The sequence below is a fragment of the Vulpes vulpes genome, chromosome 1 (genome assembly GCF_048418805.1).
Source record: "Vulpes vulpes isolate BD-2025 chromosome 1, VulVul3, whole genome shotgun sequence".
NCBI classification, from domain to species: domain Eukaryota; kingdom Metazoa; phylum Chordata; class Mammalia; order Carnivora; family Canidae; genus Vulpes; species Vulpes vulpes.
The window spans coordinates 165,173,210-165,179,152 of NC_132780.1; the positions used below are offsets into that span (position 1 = coordinate 165,173,210).

The window sequence follows — 5,943 nt, forward strand, 5'->3', positions numbered from 1 at the left end:
CCAATGTACCCCATATATATATATTTTTTGGTTATCATTCTAACTTCTGTAAAATATTCTATCATAAAAAATGAACTTTGTAATTGGAATTAACATAATTAAATTAAATTTTATTCAAGCACCACCATGGTCTGATTTAAAGCATTGTACAACAAGCAAAAGCAATACTCACACACAATTGTGAAGGGAAGCACCCATTGAAAGACCCAATATGAAGTCAAACTGACAGGGGTAGCACAGAGCTCAGCGATGGCTTGTAGTTATCAATTTTACATAAATCCAACTAACTTCCTTGAAAACCAAACATTTGTCCAGTATTAGGAAAATTTATTTACCTTTCCAGGTAAGGCATGTGTCAATATGTCAGACTTGGTTTTTGGTGAATTCTCCCAGTAATTTGGTGAAGGCAAATGATAGCTATTTTAGAGATTGCAGAGTAATACTAGCTCCAACTGCACAGCCAAATTTTTAAAAATGGACTAAAACATTGATATTCTGATATTTTTTAATCAAGTTAATTGAGACTGTTCCTAGTTAAGTGGCATTTGGTTTCAGAAAGAAGTAAACTAAATTTTATCTTGCTTTTTATTTATTTATTTTTTTTAAAGATTTTATTTATTTATTCTTGAGAGATAGAAGGAGAGACAGAGCCAGAGACACAGGCAGAGGGAGAAGCAGGCTCCATGCACCGGGAGCCCGACGTGGGATTCGATCCCAGGTCTCCAGGATCGCGCCCTGGGCCAAAGGCAGGTGCCAAACTGCTGCGCCACCCAGGGATCCCTTATCTTGCTTTTTAAAAAATACACTATTTCCTTTTACTTGTTGACATAGTTTCCAATTTAACAATTAGTAGAAAAACTAAGAAGAATAGTTTTACTTAAAATCTATGTGATAGAGTTTAGGGATGTGATTAACATTAAGTAAATAATATATTTTTATATTCCCTAAATAAACTGGTCCGTATCTAAGAAACTATAGGCACAAACATAAATTTAGTCAGTTTATAAATCAAAAGAGTAAAAGTTCTTAGTTTTCTGATTCAATAAATTAATACCTTTTTTAGATTTTTCAGAATGAAAAACTATTTGCATAATTTTATGCCTATAATAATACAATCTGTATATCAGATTTGTGGATATTGCAGTTATGTAAAAATTATCCAATTAACAGCCCATTTCTCTATTAGAACATATTTTTTGTTACTACATGTGACTGAAAAAAATTTCCCACAAAAGCAATCTATATTCTATTCTATATAAAAAATGTAGCATAAATGGTGCAATAAAGCAAAAGATTTGAATGTATCCGTCTAATAATAAATAAGAACTATTTTAATCTTGCCAAGTTCAGTCATGATTTTGACCATAATTTTGCACAAGGAGATAGGAATTCAAGATGAAAGGAAATAGATTCTTTTGACTGTGAATGTGACATAGAATTCTGAGGAAACAATCTTGCACCCACGATTTAGGAATCCTACGGAGAGGAGAAGTAAGCAAACAGGAAGATGATGGTCAGAGATATGAGAAGACAGATGATGCGATATTAGGGAACCCAAGAAGGGAAAGGATTTTATGAAAAGATAGAGGAGGTCCAAGGCAGCAGGGTAGTGGGCTTTGAATATTTGCTGAGATTCTTCCTAAATAATGTTGAAAAACTGTGCCCTCTCACATGTTTAACATCTAAATTTTTTCAACATAATTATAATTTTTTTTTTTTTTTTTTTGCCTCACCGACTGCCTTTATTGGGCATCAGCCCACGGGCTCCAAGGCCCAGGAAGGCGGTAGTGGGTGTCACTCGAAGCAGGGACTCTCCCGCGGGAGGCATGGCCAATGATGCCACGCAGCCCCCAGGACACCTGCCTCAGCCCCGGACCCGCGTAGCTGACCCAGCGGGAGGGCGTGTAAGGTCACGACCAGTTCTGGGCTCACTTGGGGGCACTGAAGGGCACGGCCCGCTGGTTCATGGCGAGGTCCGGCGACCGCAGCCACTCCTTCTTGAGCTACTGCCTCAGCTGCGACAGCCGCACGTTGGGGTGTTCTTGCTGGAGCGGTGGCAGCGGTGCCTCGTCCACGGCGGTGCAGGCCGCCCGCCTGCGGCGCTCCGGGGCCGGTCTGCAGCCTCTTGCGCCACGCTGAGCCCCGCGACGGCATCCTCAGTGGTGCGCGCCTCCACGCTGCCCTCCTCCAGCGCTCGGCGGTTCACTCTCCTCCGGCGGCTCCTCCAAGTGGCTCTTGGCTTTCTCGGCTGGTCCCGGGCCTCTTTGCGCTGGTGGTCTCGGCGGAGAGTCTCAGTCTGGGCCCGGTGACCTTGCTGGGCGCAGCCACGCGGGGGCCTTGCCACGCTCGCGCTGGGAGTCCTCCTGCTCCTGCAGGCGCTGCGCCTCCTTCTTGCGCTCCAACTGCTCCAGGCGCCGCTTCTCCTCCTCCTCCTTGCGCTGTTCTTCCTCATGACGTGTTTGTCCTCATCCTTCCAGTAGGCATCCTCCAGCTCCTTCTGCTTCCTGTATTTCCTTTTAAAAAAAATAAGGATATTTCAAGTGCACGTATTAATATTTGGAAATTTTTTTTACAATTGTTATTTGAACACCTTGCACGTCTTCATAGTGAAGGAAGTATAGGAAATTGGTTGAAAAGAAATCTTCATTATTTTCTAAATAAGACCTTCCTTTCTTATTTATCACTGTCTTTTAAATTTGAACTTCAAAAAATAATTCTGTTGACCTGAGAGATCTGGAAGATGGGTTCCACTTCATCCATATTTTACTATAGAATGGAAAATTAGAAAGGATTTCATTTCACAAATTTACCAAATCCACATGCTTTATACCATTGCTGAAAGTATCAACCACCCATTGATTATGTAGCCACCTACCAATTAGATTTCATCGATTAAAGAAAGCAGTAATATTCAGTTACTGAGCCACATCCCTTATTGTTCATATATATTTCCACCAAATGTAAATATTCAGAACTTTTTAAAAACAGAAATCAAGAATGGAAGGGATGTAGAAGAGTAAGGAAATGAAACAAAGTTTCAAGCAGTGTTGTTAATAGAATGGTAAAAGTATTTCAGTAAATGAAGAAGAAGGAATGATTTTCTTTTAAGGGCCAGAGGTAGAGCCCTGCAAGTTTGGGATACCTATCCCAGCAAGCTGTTGGCGGTCAAGCTTTGAGGTCCAGGTCCAGGGCAAAGGCTGGTGCTGCCCTCAGTTATGTTTAGGGCCCATCCACAAGGAGATAGGAATTCAAGATGAAAGGAAATAGATTCTTTTGACTGCGAACGTGACATAGAATTCTGAGGAAACAATCTTGCACCCACGATTTAGGAATCCTACGGAGAGGAGAAGTAAGCAAACAGGAAGATGATGGTCAGAGATATGAGAAGACAGATGATGCGATATTAGGGAACCCAAGAAGGGAAAGGTTTTTATGAAAAGATAGAGGAGGTCCAAGGCAGCAGGGTAGTGGGCTTTGAATATTTGCTGAGATTCCTCCTAAATAATGTTGAGAAACTGTGCCCTCTCACATGTTTAACATCTAAAATTTTTCAACATAATTATAAAAAATTGGAGAAGATATAATATACAGCATATTACAAATATTCTCATAAAATAGTGTTATATGACTCTCGCAGCTGTATGAAATGGAATATAAAAAGCAGAACAATCTGATAGCCATTGTTGTCTATTATAAAAACATATGAAGTAGCTCTTCTCTAACAGGAATTTTATCTTTTGTTTTTAGTCTGAGTTTACATTTCCATTTCACTTTCTCCCACAGAATTTAATCCTAATGAATATGCTTTATAACTTCAAATCCTTTTATTAAGGGATCCCTGGGTGGCTCAGCAGTTTAGCACCTGCCTTCCACCCAGGGCGTGATCCTGGAGACTCAGGATCGAGTCCCATGTCAGGCTCCCTGCATGGAGCCTGCTTCTCCCTCTGCCTGTTTCTCTGCCTCTCTCTCTCTCTCTCTCTTTCTGTGTCTCTCATGAATAAATAAATAAAATCTTTAAAAAAATTACTTAACATAAATAGTAAAATTTATAATGAATTTTTAATAAGATGAATTAGGCTATTTTTTCAGCTAGTTCATATATCTGTGAATAAGTGGTTTTATTTTTTTAATTTTTAAAGATTTTATTTATTTTATATTAATGAGAGATACAGAGAGAGGCAGAACACAGGCAGAGAGAGAGAAGCAGGCTCCATGCAGGGAGCCTTACAAGGGACTTGATCCAGGGTCTCCAGGATCACGCCCTGGGCTGAAGGCAGGCACCAAACCACTGAGCCACCCAGGCGCCCGAATAAGTGGTTTTAATTAACATGAGGTATTCAACATTACTTTTTCTTTGTTTTTAGTTTTTGTATATATAAGATGATAGATAAATAGATGCTAGGTAGATAGATAAATAGGTTGATATGTATGAAACTCTTCGCATCAATAAATAAAACAGAAAGAGTTTGTTATGGCAATGCCACTCAATTCTTTGAACCACTTCTGAGTTATATGCCAAAAAAAAGAGCATCAGAATGCATCTATTAATGCTTTATTTATTCATTTTTAAGTTTTAATTTAAATTCCAGTTAACATACAATATAATGGCCCGCAAAATATTATTTTCAATTACCTGTGACTATAAGACTTAAACATTATACATGTTTTCCAACTCCCTCTCAACTTTCACTCTGAATTCTTTACCTTTTATTTTTTGTTTTTCTACCATTTACTACTTTCTAATAGACAACATAATATCCTTATTTAGTCTGTCTTTGCTGGCATGTGCAGGCTATAATCTTGGTCTTTTTTTCTTATGTATTACTGTATCTCAAACGCGTAGAATAATGTCTGGTGTTTAATACCTGCTCAATAATTTTTTTTAAAGATTTTATTTATTCATTCATGACAGTCACAGAGAGAGAGAGAGAGAGAGAGGCAGAGACACAGGCAGAGGGAGAAGCAGGCTCCACGCAGGGAGCCCGACGTGAGACTCGATTCCGGGTCTCCAGGACCGTGCCCTGGGCCAAAGGCAGGCGCCAAACCGCTGCGCCACCCAGGGATCCCTCAATAATTATTTTTAATAAAAAACACTGAAACTGTAGATATACTTCATTTATTTTTTATTTTTATTTTTTAAAAAGATTTTATTTATTTATTTATTTATTTATTTATTTATTTATTTATGAGAGAGAGAGTCAGAGACACAAGCAGAGGGAAAAGCAGGCTCCATGCAGGGAGCCTGACGCGGGACTCCATCCCGGTACCCCAGGATCACACCCTAGACTGAAGGCGGCGCTAAACCGCTGAGCCACCTGGGCTGCCCTATATAGTTCATTTAATTATAGAAAATGTCCCTATAATGTCTAGTTGCAATCTAAACTAATAGAATGTAAAATATCAAAAGTGAACCCAAATGGAAATGATGGATTTTGGATAACAATGATGTGCCAGCGTAGGCTCATTAATTGTAACAAATGTGCCAAATAGTGGGGGATGTTGATAATCAGGTAGGTTATGCATGTATGGGGGCAAGGGTCACACTCAATTTTTCTGCGAACCTAAAATTGTTCTAAAAAATAAAGTCTGCTGAAAAAAAAATTCACACAAATCCAAATAGCAGAGCATTCTACCAAATACTTGACCAGTACACCACAACACTGCCCAGGTCATCAAAATTAAGGAAAGTTTGAAAAACTTACATTCAAAAGGAACCTAAGGAGAAATTATGACTAAATGTAATGTGATAATCTGGATGAGATCCTAGAACATAAAAAGACCACTAAGCAAAAACTAAGGAAATCAAGTAGGAGTTAATAATAATGTAACAATATTGGTTCTTATTTATAACAAATTTACTGTAGTGATATAAGATGTTAATAATAGGAAATATTAATAATAGGAAACTGATGAAGATCCTATAGGAACTCTCTTCAATTTTTC

At 38.8% G+C, this 5,943-nt stretch overlaps 1 pseudogene; it reads right to left on the bottom strand.

The window, feature by feature from the left end:
- Positions 1 to 1,928: 1,928 nt before the first annotated feature.
- Positions 1,929 to 2,889, bottom strand: LOC112926410 (coiled-coil domain-containing protein 124 pseudogene; annotated as a pseudogene).
- Positions 2,890 to 5,943: the final 3,054 nt, after the last annotated feature.